At 39.9% G+C, this 15,629-nt stretch overlaps 1 long non-coding RNA gene across 2 annotated transcripts in view; it reads left to right on the forward strand.

Moving 5' to 3' along the window:
- Positions 1-2,795, forward strand: part of LOC119239173 (uncharacterized) — a 37,100-nt gene extending 34,305 nt beyond the window's left edge. The window contains exon 4 of one of the 2 annotated variants that reach the window (XR_008550166.1): positions 2,641-2,795. This is a non-coding gene — a long non-coding RNA (uncharacterized LOC119239173). Of the gene's footprint in view, positions 1-2,637 lie in introns of both variants that reach the window. The other variant, XR_005123766.2, reaches the window with a different exon arrangement.
- Positions 2,796-15,629: the final 12,834 nt, after the last annotated feature.

A 15,629-nucleotide genomic window follows, 5' to 3' on the forward strand; every position in this document is an offset into this window, starting at 1 on the left:
TCTTAGAGTGTTTTTTGATGATGAGAGTTAACGAACATTGGAAAGAAGAGATATTTAAAATCTACTCTAGAGGATTAGTAAAAATATACTGATAGCCACAACTTCATTTGAATTCTTGATTTAAAAACTTTACTCTTCCATTATTTATTTACTTATTTTTTTAAGATTTATTTTATTAATGCATGCAAGAACAAGAGTGTAGGCCAGAGGTGTGGGGTGTGTGTGAGAGGATTCACCAGAGACAGAGTGGAGAGTAGAACAGGCAGATCTACTGAAATACACTGCTGAGGGGAACAGCGGGCGAGACAGGAGAGGTCTGCTGCACTATGAGGGATAGCTCCCTGGCAGGGGATCGAACTCATGCTGCAGTGGCTGGTAATAGCTTGATAGTGCTGAGACTTAACCCCTTGTACCACCAGAGAGGCCTTACTCTTCCATTATTTACTTAACTATGAAAAAGAGGAGAGCGTATTACCTTATTTTCTATTTATTTCTTCATTCACCATATGAAAGGACTAATTAACCAATAAATGAGACTAAGTCAGGAAGAAATGAGACATGGGTCTAATTATGTGCAAGCTCAGTAGACAGCCTCTGAGTAACTGAGCGTTCACTTGCATGACTTTGCATGACTCAGTGAGTCCCCAGCACTTGGAGTTCATCACCTCGGAGCTTGACAAGCTAAAGGTAGACTGTGTATGGGTGAAAAGGTCTGACTCCTAACCTCACCTGAGGATTCACAGAAGTTATATTGGGCAATCAAGAGACTCAGAGGGAGGATGGCTGAGAAAGTGCTGATTGGTCCAATTGTGCCTCCTGAATTTAATCCTCCACGCTGTCCTTAGAGTGCTCTAAGTGAATTGTAAATGGGACCCAGTGTCTCCTTGTATTTGAAAATAGTTTGTGCCCTTCCAGCCTCCTGCCTCCTTGTTTTGGTGTGGTATCCAAGGTCCTTCATGATCTGGGCCTTGTTATCTCTTCTTCCACTTTTCTATTGCATTTCATGCTAAAAAACAAACTATTTCTTGCCTCATGCCTTTGGTCATGAGTGTCCTTTCCCTGGAAGACAGCATTTCTTTCCATTTTTTCACTTTGTGTCTCCTTAAAGTATTTAAAAAAAATTTTTTTAAAGATTTATTTATTTATGCATATAAGAGCTGGGGTACAGGCCAGCGATGAGGGGGGGTGAGAGGATTCACCAGAGACAGAGTGGGGAACAGAATAGGCAGATAGACCAAAGTACACTGCTGAGGGGAGCAGCAGGTGAGACAGGAGAGGTCTGCCTCACCATGTGGGTTGCTCCTTGGCCGGCCGGGGATCAAACTCATGCTACAGAGGCTGCGGATTGCTTCATACTGTGGTGCTTACCCCCTTGCGCCACCAGGGAGGCTCTTTTAAAAAATTTTTTATAAAAGAAGAGATAAATGGAGCTATATAACAGAACAAGTTTACTTGTATTTTAATGGAATTGGTCAGCATTAATTAACCTAAAGTAGAGTGTGAAAAATTAAAGACACATAACATACTTTTTGTTCTCATGTAATTGTCTTACCTAGAAAACTTATTTGTATCCTTATCATCCATTCTATATTCTAACTTCCATCTTTCAGAGCTACTATTTCACTTTGCTTTCCAAGTCCCTCCACAATCTCTGTGGCTACTGTCAGAACAATTCATCAGAATTCTAATGAAAGGAAGTTAGGTGGTTTGGATCAGGTCTTGTTCCCTTCACGAGATGAGACCTGTGGACTGGGCCCCAGATAGCAACTAATAATCCTGCTGAGCTCATCTCTGTGCAATGCAAGGAAGGGAAAAGGAAGGGAGGGAGGGAGGAAAGGGAGATATGTGCTAACTTGCACCATGTGGCTCATTAAACTGTTCTGAGGAGAAAAATTCCTAGACCAGGAATTACTATAAATGCTACCTTAATGCTCTTTTGGTTTAAGAGTTCAGCTCTTTTCCTGGTGATGAGGAGTAAAGATGGGGAGGGAGATTAATAAAATTGACATGTCACTAATAAGAGATATACAAAAATAAGAAAGGCAAAAATTACCAGTAACTGAAATAAAAAGTAGACATCACTATTATCCCATAGGCACGGGTCACTGACAGATTTTTTTAAAAAATTAATTAATTTATTAATTAATTATACAAGCACTGGGTACAGTCAGAAGTGCGGGATGGGGAGAGAATTCACCAGAGCCAGAGCGGGGAGCAGAGCAGGCAGAAGGACCGAAGTACACTGCTGAGGGGAGCAGCGGGCCACAGGAGAGGTCTGCGCGCCATGCGGGACCCTCCTCCGGTGGCTGGGGAGCAGCCGGGGATCGAACCGGCGCTTCAGAGGCCGCGGGCAGCTTCGCAACCCAGCGCTCAACCGCTGCGCCACCGGGGAGGCCCCACTGACAGACTTTTTAGTATAAATGTGGGAAACTTTTTCTATTAGTGACCATTATTTAGGGGGAAAAGATATCGAAGGAAAAAATGTTTAAGCATATTTTTTTTTAGTAACAAAATATTTTCATCATTTGGTAAATGGCTGAAGTATTTTGTCCACTAGATGTCACTGTTGCACTTGGAACTTTAATAGACGTTTAATTCTCCAGTCTTGGAATGACATATTTCTTTCTTTTTCCTCAGCAGAAGATGAACCACCAGATGAACCAGGCTGATCTTATCTCAAGATAGTTTCCTTCCAAGGGAACTCAGGGTGGAATTTGTGGTACAAAATTTCAGATTTGACCAAAGCACCTGGAAGCATCCAAGGACTGCTGAGGAATGACAATTTTCAAAGACCAGTCCAGTAAAGAATTTAATTTTTGCTGCTCGCCTTTTCATTTTAGGGCAAGAGGTTTTTCTTACAAGTCCTTGGAGACTTCATGGCTTGTATCCACCCGGGTCAGGCTTTCTTCTGAGGGTGGAAGGTAGTCAGATCACTGCTGCAATGTTCTTCCCCCAGCTGTTATAGAGCAACCCCGATATTAAACGGGTTCCTGGCTGTGGGTCCTCACCCGCGCGCTTTAAAGGGACTTATGAATACTCTACTACAGACACACGCAAAAGGGTTAATAAAAGGTTTATTTACAAGAGAAAAAGAAATAAGGAAAATGTACAACTCAGGGAGAAAATAGGGAAATAAAGTCTTTAATGCGTCCTACCCGATCCGACGACCTGGAAACCCAAAGTCACTCTCAGAGCTGGCCGGACGCTGCGAGCTGGCTGAGAGCCCAAAAATGGAGAGCCCCCCAAAGCCCACGTGTCTGCCTTTTGTATCCACCTGGCTGCTTAACCCCACCCTCAGGTCCCAGCCACCTTCCCTTTGGTGGTGATGGGATTTGGAGTTCCCAGTGTCTTTGGCTTTGACCTGGGGTGGGGGTGGAGTCCACAAAGCCTATATGGAATTTGCTTTGGGACATCCTTTTCCCCCTAACACTTCTACTTGTGTTCCAAGTCTTCAACACATAAACCATAACAGTAATTCAATTAAACATTTTAATGCTAAACATTTCTCTACTCAAGAAATTACAAAGATAAGTCAGAATTTTTGTTTTTCTTTTCCTTTTGTGTTTATTAACAAAATAGAAATAGCTATCCTGCCAGCATTTTGTTTTTGAACTCTTGAATGTTTCCCTATCCCCAAACTTATGCTGAATTAGAACAGATGGAAGCACAGTAGGATCTGACACATATGTTACACAGAGAGAGAGCAGAGCTTCTTACTGAGAGTCAAAGGCTATGGATGCTTTGCAAAATAAACAAAGGAAAAACAGGAAGGAAAGAAAAGAGTGAGGGAGGTGGGAGAGAACAGGGGTGATTCTTGTTATGTGCTAACTTGTTCCATGTGGCTTATTAAACTGTTTTGAGGAGAAAATTTCCTAGACCAGGAGTCACTATAAATGCTACTTTAACACTTTTCATTTAAGAGCTCTTTTCTTGGGGATGAGGAGTAAAGAAAGGAGGGAAAAAAATTAAAACGTTGATAAACCCTTAGTAAGAGAATTAACAAAAATAAGAAAGGCAAAAATTACCAATACTGAAATAAAAAGTGGACATTGCCCTAGATCCCAAAGGCACTGAAAAGGTAAAATATTATGGACAACTGTGTGTCCATGAAATCTGACAAGAGACAGATTATTTGATTTTAAAAACTTACTAAAACTGACACAAAAAGGGCCTCCCCTGGTGGTGCAGGCAGTTGAATGCAGTGCTGTGAAGCTGTCCTGCAGCCTCTGCAGCACCAGTTCCATCTGGCTGGCTAGCAAGGGTCCCACATGGCGCAGCAGACCTCTCCTGTCTCGCCTGCTGCTCCCCTCAGCAGTGTATTTCGTCAGTCTGCCTGTTCTGTTCCCTACTCTGTCTCTGGTGAATCCTCTCACCCTCCCACACATCTGGCCTGTATCCTGGTTCTTGTATACATAAATAAATAAATCCTTAAAAAAAAAAAACTGACACAAAAAGAAATTCATGTTAAATACATAACAAAAATAAAATTCAAATTTTAACAACTACCTATCATGTATCAAAACAGACAAGAACTATGAGTGAAGATACTGTTGAGAGACAGGCCAACAGTCAATGTGAGAGAGGCCAGAAAACAGGCAATGAGACAAGGGAATTTTGAACTTGGGGGATATTAATAGCAAGAATAGAGGAGAATAATTCAAGTTTCAGAAGAACAGAGCAAAGCCAGGCTAGTAGCAAAGATGCCACTTGAGCTGTTGGACTAGAAAGATGTTCAACATCATTAGTTATTAGAGAAATACAGATTAAAACCACAATGCGCTATCACTTCTCACTTGGATGGCTATTAAAAAAAAGACAATAAGTATCAGCGAGGTTATATGGAAATTAGAATCTTCATCCACTGTTGGTGGGAGTATAACATGGTAGAGACACTTTGAAAAACAGTCTGGGAGCTCCTCACAAGACTGGTTAAATACAGGGTTATCATTATGATTCACCACTCCTGCAAATCTACACAAGACAAGTGAGAACATGCTCACACAAAAACTTACATACAAATTCTCATAGGAGCATCATTTGTAATAACCAAAAGAAGAGGGCCTTCTTGGTGGCTCAAGGGGTTAAGCACTGCTCTATGAAGCAATCCACAGTCTCTGCAGCACAAGTTCGAGCCCCAGCTAGCCAGGGAGAAACCCACATGGCGAGGCAGACCTCTCTTGTTTTGCCCGCTGCTCCCTTCAGCAGTGTATTTCAGTCAGTCTGCTTGTTTTGTTCCCCACTCTGTCTCTGGTGGATCCTCTCACTCCCCACATCTCTGGCCTGTACCCCTGCTCTTGTATGCATAAATAAATAAATCTTAAAAAAAAATAACCAAAAGAAGAAAAAACAAACCCACCCTAAGGTCCATGCACTAATGAATGTCATATAATATCTATATGAAATATTGACTATAAGAAGATGAAATGCTGATCTATATACTACAAGAGGGATGACCTTTGAAAATATGTGGAGAGAAAAATAGTCACAAAGTTTCACAGATTGATTCCATTTATAAGAAATGTCCAAATTGGGGAGCTCTACAGACACAAAAAATAGATTAGTGGTTGCTTAGGGCTGAGGGTGGTAGATGTGGATTATGGGTTATGAATGTGAGACTTCTTTTCAGAATAATCAAAATATTACAAATTGGATTGTGAGCAATACATGCAAAACTCTGAATATACTAAACACCTTTGAATTATATTTAAAAATTTTGTCAGGGGCCTCCCTGGTGGAGCAAGGGGTTAAGCACCACACTATGAAGCAATCTGCAGCCTTTGCAGCACAAGTTCGATCCCTGGCCAGCCAGGGAGCTACCCACATGGTGCAGCAGACCTCTCCTGGCTCGCCCGTTGCTCCCCTCAGCAGTGTATTTCAGTCAGTCTGCCTGTTCTGTTCCCCACTCTGTGTCTGGTGAATCCTCTCACCCCCAGCATCTCTGGCCTGTACCCCAGCTCTTGTACGCATAAATAAATAAATCTTTTAAAAGAATTGTCAGGACATCTTAACCTTTTCCCATAATTCTTTATTATTTTTCCCCATCTCTCTGGGGAATTTAAGTCATTTCTTACATTCAAGTTATTTTTACCTTTTCATTACCTATCTCTTAAGACTTGTTAGTAACATTTTATCTGTTTTGTGGTTGTTTATTCATTGTTATAATTTTATGATTAAATGGGTTTTTAATTCTCACCACCAATCTTCCGTGCAGTGATAACTCCACTCTTGGATCTTCGTTTGGATTGGTTTCTTGGCTGGCTAAGAGTCTAAGCCTTTTTTCAGGGAGAGTAATGGGCAGTATGTATTTTCAGACCACCTATCTGATAACACCCATTGTTCCCACTTAGGAAGGGACATCGCGACTAAGTATGGAAGTCTGGGGGCCCTCAGCAGGCTATATCTCTCTAAGTACAAAGACGTTATTTCACTGTTTCCTGGTATGTGCTGTCATAGAACAAAAGTCTAAGCATGGCTTCATTTGTTTTGTTGTTGTTACTGTTGGCATTTGCTCTTGATATTTGTTTCAGCTTGCGTGCTTGTAAAATCTTTTATGGTTTTCTCTTGCAGTCCAGGATTTTTGCCAGCATAAATCTAAATATTGGTCTATTTTCGTTAGCTTTATCCTTAAGGCACATACTTCTCCCTGACTTCTGGAAGTAGAGAATGTTAGAATATAATACTCATTTTTCTAAGAATCTTAATGACTATTAAAGTCATCAAAACATTATTTTAAAAACTAACTAGAGAATAGATTAAACATTTTTAATATTGAAGAAAACACATTTTTATGAGAACCAGGTTTATATTGTTCATTATTTTATTCTTGGACCTCACAAATATTATTTTAATTTATATTAGTCTGTCAATGACAGATTTATGGAAAATGTTCAAAATAGACATAATGGATCAAAAAAAAAACCCCTACCAGACAATGATTTTCAAATTAATCAGGTGTATCTTGTTCTGATTCTCATAATAAAATTGCTTGTTTGTCAACCAAGACAAGGAGGAATAGAAATAGGAGGGATGGTGTAAGTGGAGAGGAAAGAAGCTAGGGAGAAAAAGGAGACAGGGACAGGGAGAGAGAAAAATTAAAAATTAGTGGATGAACAAAACAAACAAATGGATTAAGGTTCAGAACACACCCTCATCCAAGGAAGACAAGGAAGACGATTTTGAGTTATAAGGGACCCAATGTAGGAGAAAAATATGACAGGCATAAACTCACAAAGAAAAAGAAAAAAAGAGCAAGAAAGAGGAAAAAGACTAGAGAAACATTATCAGCAGATTTTAAAATAGTAATATAAAAATGTACTGTATCTACCACTGAAATCCAAAACACATTGGTCATTATCAAAGTTATTTGAAATTTTTATTAAAATGCTAGCCAATTTTTCTAACTTTGTAATTTCTTTAATTCCTGAAAGTTTAATTTCTATTCTGAATTTTAAAAAATCATAATAATCCACCAAGAAAAATTATTTTAGATGGCAGCTAAGGCATCCAGAACATAATTATACTAAGAGGAGGGTAGATTTGGTAGAGTCTCTGTGTTTTACAGTGTGTAACTAATATGGAAGAGAAAGTCCAGAAGAAAATCATAACTGTTAATAAACTAGAGCTTAGCAACTAACATAAAGTATACCAAAGCAGGATAAACAATAATACATATATTGTGTCTATTTGGACTTCTTTCTTTAAAAAAAGATTTATTTATTTATGTAGACAAGAACTGGGATACAGGCCAGAGGTGTGGGGGGTAAGCAGAATCACCAGAGACAGAGTGGGGAACAGAACAGGCAGATTGACTGAAATACACTGCTGAGGGGAGCAATGGGAGAGTCAGGAGAGGTCTGCTGCGCCATGTGGGTAGCTCCCTGGCCAAGGATTGAACTCCTGCTGCAGTGGCTGCAGATAGCATCATAGTTTGTGTCTTAACCCATTGGGCCACCAGGGAGGCCCTATTTGGACTTCTAATTGAACAAAAGGAGAGGATACTGCCCAGGAAAAACAAAGGGAAGAAAGCCCATTGCTATTGGAATAAAATAAATAGAATTTCACATGGCATTTCAGAGGTAATGCTCTAGAGGTAATTCTGCTCCCTCCCCCCACAATTGATCAGAAGAAAAAAAAAAATAGGAAAAATAACCTTTTATATCACATGTAGATTTAAAAATTAAAAGCGCCACCAAGTTCTAAGTTATGACAAGACTTAGACAAAACTTAGACAAGTTATGACAAGGCAGGACGTCCTGACAAGGAGTCAAAGGTTTTGTTTCATTCAGATAAAAGTGAATAAATAAGTTTAGGCAATGCAACTAATTTTTTTGACTATTTTCTATTGAAGTAACATTATATTTACATATAAGTATCAAGTGTAATCACTGAAGATCAACATGTGTGATATTAATATAACTAGTTAAAAAACAAAGGGCAAATGATGTTTCATAGGTTCATTTGGTTTGTGAAAATTTAAGAAAAAGCTGTTTCTGAATCAAATCATATTGCTATTTTATTAATATTAAAATGTGTACTAAACATCTCTCTCTCTCTATCTCTCTCTCTATATAAATATGTTCCACTAAACCAAATACTAAAGAAAGTAGACTGCACAGATACAGTCTCTGTTTTTTCTCTCAGTCTTTGTACTTTTCTTTGTAAAGATAACATTGTGTAGACAGACATATTGCAGATCAACTCTACGAGCTGACCAGTGATTGATACAAGTACCTCCTATCTCTGTATATGATAAAACCATAGCTAAGTATTAGCCCCCCTTTCTTTAAAATATCATCTGTTCACACTTGGTCTTTGAATCATCATCCATGGATCATTTAGAAGTAGTATCTACCCAGACTCCAATTTCCTTTATAAATCTCATTAAATTGATAACTCCTTATTAATGGCATACAACGTTCTTTGTATGCATGCTTATTCCTTTAAGCCAAGGTTTATAAAACTTTAGTCTTTCACTTACTGTCATCACAATTTTTGCCATATTGAGAGGAACTGAAATGAGAACTTGGGGACCAGGAAAGGCTGAGACATGGGACAGTGATTTTAAACAATATAGGAACAGGGTCTCCCTGGTGGCGCAAGGGTTTAAAACGCAACCTATGAAGTTGTCTGCAGCCACTGCAGCATGAATTGGATCCCTGGCCCCCAGGGAGCAACCCACATGGTGCAGTAGACCTCTCCTGTCCCACTGCTTCCCTCAGCCGTGTATTTCAGTTGATAAGCCTGTTCTGTTCCCCACTCTTCTCTGGTGAATCCTCTCACACCCCCCCACATCTCTGGCCTGTACCCCAACTCTTGTATGCATAAATGAATAAATCTTTAAAGTATATATATATATATATATATATATATATATATACACAGAAGGAACAAAACAGCTCCCAGGAAAATAGAAGTGATTCACTGAAAGGTTGCTGAGCTAGTCACCACCTAGAGTAAGATCCGGTTACAGGATAATTAGGGAACAGAAAAACAACCACCAGGAAACTTCCTGACCACCTAGAGCTTAATCAATAGTCCAGCACATTGGACAACAGGAGTCTACAGTGTCAGACAAGGCTGGAGTCATAGACAGGACTGGAGTAAACGGGCATCCTCCCTTGGACCCCCTCCTGCTGTCAGGAGTTCTTTCCTCTCGCTTCAATAAATACACACTTGCTTGTTCTCACGTTTGGTGTGGCGGCTGTTATTCTTCAACTGGTGTACACACCCACACCCACGAGCATCCACTATCATAACAATATCACCATGCCAACTATGCTATTATTTTTTAAATAATTTTAAATCGACCCATACTCCTTTAACCTAGTCCTAGGCATTAATATCCAAGGAATTGTAGATTTTTTTTTTTTAAAAAAGATGTGTCCATGTGTCATCAAGTAAAATAAGCATGGGAATCCCCAGAGCTAAGCTCACTACACTTGAATAACCACTGTGTTGATGGAGTCAACTTTTCTGTCACCTACTAAGAATGATAAATGTATCAATGTAGAACACTGCCCTGAAGAACATAAATTGCTTTATCTTCTTTCTCAAAAGTTAGTCTTATTTTTTATAATCTCTTTTAAGTAGACACATTCCAAAATCTGAATAACAAGGAATTTCTAAGGAACTCTTCTGAAATTCCGGACTTAACTTGCTCATCTACTGCCTTGCATATGATTAAAATATCTATGTTAAAAATCTTTTCTTTCTCTGAGTTTTTCTTTGAACTGTATCCCTAAAATCAATGCATTTTATTTTATTTTAAGTAAAGTATTCCTTGATCAAGTTTGTTTTAAAAATAATGCTGGGCCTCCATGGTGGCACAAGGGACTAAGATGCAACCTATGAAGCTATCCACAGCCACTGCAGCACTAGTTTGATCCCAGGCCAGAGAGCAACCCACATGATGCAGCAGACCTCTCCTGTATCGCCCGCTGCTCCCCTCCGCAGTGTACTTCAGTCAATCTGCCTGTTCTGTTCCCCACTCTGTCTCTGGTGAATCCTCTCACCCCCCACACATACCTCTGGCCTGTACCCCAGTTCTTGCATAAATAAATAAATAAATCTTCAAAAAAATAAAAATAATGCTACTAGAAATGTATGAGTCATTCTTGTACACAAACATTTTGTACATTTCACGTACATTCAGATTATACGCATACTCTAGACATGTATGATGTACACCTAGAAGTGGAAAGCTTCTTCTTAGAGCTTGCATATTTTTAGTTTTATAACACAGTGGTTTTAACCACTGCACACATGCACTAGCACTCTAAGACCTTTTTGTCCATAAAATTTTAAAATTGATTTAGAAGTAACTGAAATTTACTCTGATAATAATGAAACAATTATATCACACAATTTTTTTTAAAGATTTACTTATTTATGCATACAAGAATTGAGGTATAAGCCAGAGGTGCAGGGAGTGAGAGTATTCACCAGAGACAGACTAGGGAGCAGAACAGGCAGATGCACTGAGATACACTGCTGAGGAGAGCAGTGGGGAGTCAGGAAAGGTCTGCTGTGCCATGTGGGTAGCTCCATGGCTGGCCTCGGGGATCGAACTTGTGCTGTAGTGGCTGGCAATAGCTTGATAGCGCTGTCTTTAACCCCTGTACCACCAAGGAGGCCCCATATCACATAATTCTTATCATATACAATAGTGTAAGTCAAAATTAGCATTTGTGGAGTTTAAACAATAAGTAAAGGGAAAAGTTGACTCAGGGCTCTCTTTGTTTATTTATTCAACAAATGTCTCTTGAGTGCATATTATATACTTGCCCTCATTCTAGGTACTGAAAATATGTCAATAAGAAAATTTTTAATTTTTTTTTTTTATTTTTTTTTATAAGTAAATCTTTTCTTTTTATTTATTTATTTATTTGCTTGTTTGTTTGTTTTTTTTATACATGCACTGGGTACAGTCAGAAGCATGGGAGGGTGAGAGAATTCACCAGAGCCAGAGCGGGGAGCAGAGCAGGCAGAAGGACCGAAGTACACTGCTGAGGGGAGCAGCGGGCGGCAGGAGAGGTCTTCGCGCCATGTGGGACCCTCCTCTGGTGGCCTGGGAGCAGCCGGGGATCGAACCGGCGCTGCAGAGGTCGCGGGCAGCTTCGCAGCCCAGCACTCAACCGCTGCGCCACCGGGGAGGCCCGATAAGAAAATTTTTTAAAGCACTGTAATCATACATTCATAATTACTGTTACAAAAATTTTATGGAAAAGTTTTAAATTACCTGTTTGTCTTTGAGATACTCCCACGTGTTTTCTCATATGTGATCCTAAAATATTATCCTAATTTTGAAAATCTCTAAATCTTCCAATTAATATTCTAATCTATACATAAATTCTTATGTTTAAAAGTTTATTATCAGCATTTGCAGATTATAGAATATTTCATACCTGTAGAAAAGTGCAGACCATAATAAAAGATTTTTTTATTTCAACTGTTCAGACTGAAAACCTCAGGGTCACTGACTCCTTCCACCTGCTATGTGTGTTGCAGGTGGTGTGGTCTGCAGTTCATTTTCAACACTTGCTTACACCAATAGGATGTACAAGAATTCAACTCAATTCTGACTCCATCTCCCCAGAGAAAACATCAGTTTCCTCTGGCTAAAAGCTCAGTCTCCCCAGACTATCCTCTACTTTCGAACCTCTTTGCAGTCCCCAGGCAAGCCCTGTCCTCAGACAGAAGGTGCTGATGGCAAACCCAGATTATTATCTGTGCTTTTGAATGACAAGCTATAAGTCAGAGGTTCCCATGACACAAAACTAAGGGTCAATTAATTGGCTACAGTGATTCATCAGACTCCGTTTACTTACTAGATCACTGATTTAATACAAAGGATATGAATCAACAACCAAATGGAAGGACATAAAGAAAAGTATGGGGAAAAGGCACAGAGCTTCCATAATCTCTCTCCACATGCCATTCTGCCCTAAATCTTCATGTTCTCCAACCACAAGCTCCGGGAAGTGCCCTCTAGAGTTTTTATGGAGGCTTCATTACATATGCATGACTGATTAACTCAGTGGGCATAGGCAATTGAATCCAATCTCTCCCCTCCCTGGGGGGTGGGGAGGAAGGGGCAGGCAGTTCTTTTTTTTGGATTGAAAGTTTTTATTCTTATTGGTTTCCCTGGTAACCAACCCCTTCCTCAGGTGTTTTCTAAAAGTGACCTTAATTAACATAGCAAAAGACAGCTTTAGCATTCTCAGGAAATTCCAAGGCTTTGGGGGAGATGAACTATGAGTGAAGACCAAATACAAATGAGAAATTTGTTTTGGGTATCTGAATGACTATATATATAATATATATATATATATATATATATATATATATATATATATGACTATATATATCCTAATATATTTTGCAATTTGTGCTATTGTAACAGGGTGGTCCCCAGGAAAGGGGGAGGTTCCCTGCCCCACCCAAGGGAGGGTGGAGCTGAGCAGGAAGAGGAAAAGCTGCAGAAGAGACTGAGGAAGGAAGCAGGATGGAGCCAGGAGACACGTGAAGAAACTGTGCTTGTCTTTTGGTCGTGGACTGGGTGACACAGTGGTGGGTGAGACCCGTGGGGAGGTGACAATGACAGCTTTTATCTTGATGTTGATTTTGCTCTTTTCCTTCCGGGCTTGTCTGGTTGTTTCTGGCCCTTTTTTGTGGGTCCCCACTGGAAGGTGCTTTAGACTTGTGGCAGGCTTTGGGGCCTTGCTCTGGGCCAATCCCATCTGGATGGACTTTTACCCATGAGGGGATGGGTAACTTTGGGTGCTTCATTTAGAAACTAGACTCTTTGCCTTACCTGTATTGTTTCCTAGCTTTATTAAAGTTCCTTCCCATTAAAGTCTCATATGTTTTGTGTTGATGCGGCGGATGGCAGAACCCATTTAAAATAGGCAGGTTTGCGGGGTTTGGGCTGCCCCTCTCCCTGTCCCATAACACTATTACTTTAACAAATGCTTTAAAGTTCACTTGTTTTCCTTTCATTCTAATACCTATTTGATTCCTCCCCTTTATTGACATCCCTCACATATTACCTGTTGTATCTTCAAATATATATCCAGAGTTACTGCTTCTCATTTCTGCCACTGCCATCATGTTCTAAGACTCCATGTTCTGTTACCAAATTTTTGTAATAGTCTTGTTACAGGTCATGGAGAAGGGCACCCCAGAACCCCCAAACCTGCCTGTTCTAAATAGGCTCTGCCATCTGCAGCATCAAGACAAAGCATATAAGACCTTTAATGGAAAGGAACTTTAATACAATTAGTGAACCATACAGAAAAGACAAAGAATATAGTTTCTAAATCAAGCACCCAAAGTTATCTGTCCTCTCCTGGATAAAAGTCCACCCAAGCAGGATTGGCCTACAGCAAGGCCCCAAAGCCTGCCGCAAGTCTAAAGCACCTCCCAGTGGGGGACCCATACACTGCTGATGGGATTATAAAATGATACAGTCACTTTAGAAAACATTTTGGCAGTTCCTCAAACTGCCTTAAAGGTAACACTTCTAGGTTCTCCCTGGTGGTGCAGGGGTTAAAGTCTTCTTTACAAATGAAGACTATGAAGCTATCACCAGCCAGGCAGCTGCAAGTTAGATCCCCAGCCAGGGAGCTAACCCACTTGACACAGCAGACCTTTCCTCTCTGGCCTGCAGCTCCCCTCAGTAGTATATTTCAGTAGATCTGCCTGTTCTGCTCCCCACTCTGTCTCTGGTGAATCCTCTCAAACACACATACCCCACACCTCTGACCTACACTCCAGTTCTTCTATGTATAAATGAATAAAAAATAAATCTTTTTTTAAAAAAAGATAGAGCTTGGCCTCCCCTGGTGGTGCAGTGGTTGAGCGCTGGCCTGTGAGGCTGCCCACAGCCTCTGCAGGTTCATTCCCTGGCCGCCAGCGAGGGTCCCACAAAAAAACAAAAACAAAAAAACCCAAATAAAAAAAGATAGAGCTACTATGTAACCCACATTTCAAGACTTACCCGAGTAATAGACCCTGGTAAATGACCTGCCATAAATATTTCTTCATTTATAAAGTAAGAATGATGCTCTTTATTAATAATTTGTATATTTAAATTCAAACAGTAACAGCAAAAACTAAATCTTTGACTTCCCAAAGAAACTATAAGAAAATGAAAAGTCAAGTCATTGAGTGGGAGAAAATATTGCAAGATAGTATATAAATCTGATAGTAGTCTGTATGAAAAAACAAACCATCCAATTACAAATGGACAAAATATTTGAAGACAGACTTCACAAAAACACATGCACATATGTCTATGTATGCACATATATATAAAAAGGAGTCTAACGGCAGGCAAATGAGAAGATGCTCAAATCACCCATCATCCAGGAAATGCATACTAAACCACCCTGACAGATCTCTTCAAACCCATTAGAATCATCAACACGAAAAGACTGATAAAACAAGTGCGATAGGGCCTCCCCGGTGGCGCAGCAGTTGAGCGCTGGGTTGTGAAGCTGCCTGCAGCCTCTGCGGCACCGGTTCGATCCCCGGCTGCTCCCTGGCCACCAGAGGAGAGTCCCACATGGTGCGCAGACCTCTCCTACTGCCCGCTGCTCCCCCCAGCAGTGTACTTCGGTCCTTCTGCCTGCTCTGCTCCCCGCCTTGGCTCTGGTGAATTCTCTCACCCTACCGCGCTTCTGACTGCACCCAGTGCTTGTATAAACAAAACAAAACAAACAAACAAACAAATAAATAAAACATGCCTCTATTAAAAAAAAAAAGTGCGATAATTGGAAATCTGGTATGTTACTTTATGAAGTATAAAATTACATAATCACTTTAAAAAATTTAATAATTTCTTATAAAATTAAATATATGTCTACTCAATGTCCCAGCAATTGCACTCCTAGGTATGTTTCCAGGAGAAGTGGAAACATATGCCCACAAAAGGTCTTCTACAGAATATCTAGAATAAATTTATCTATAATAACCCAAATGAAACAACCCATGGCCACCATCAAGATGACATGTTCATATAACAGAAAATTAGTTCTCAAAAAAAAAATAAGAACAAATGATCGATACACGCAAAACAAGGATTGATTTCAAAAACATTGCATTGAGGGAACGAAGCCAACACAAAAGAA

The sequence above is a fragment of the Talpa occidentalis genome, unplaced genomic scaffold, assembly GCF_014898055.3.
Source record: "Talpa occidentalis isolate TD23 unplaced genomic scaffold, MPIMG_talOcc4v2.1 talOcc4.11, whole genome shotgun sequence".
NCBI lineage: Eukaryota > Metazoa > Chordata > Mammalia > Eulipotyphla > Talpidae > Talpa > Talpa occidentalis.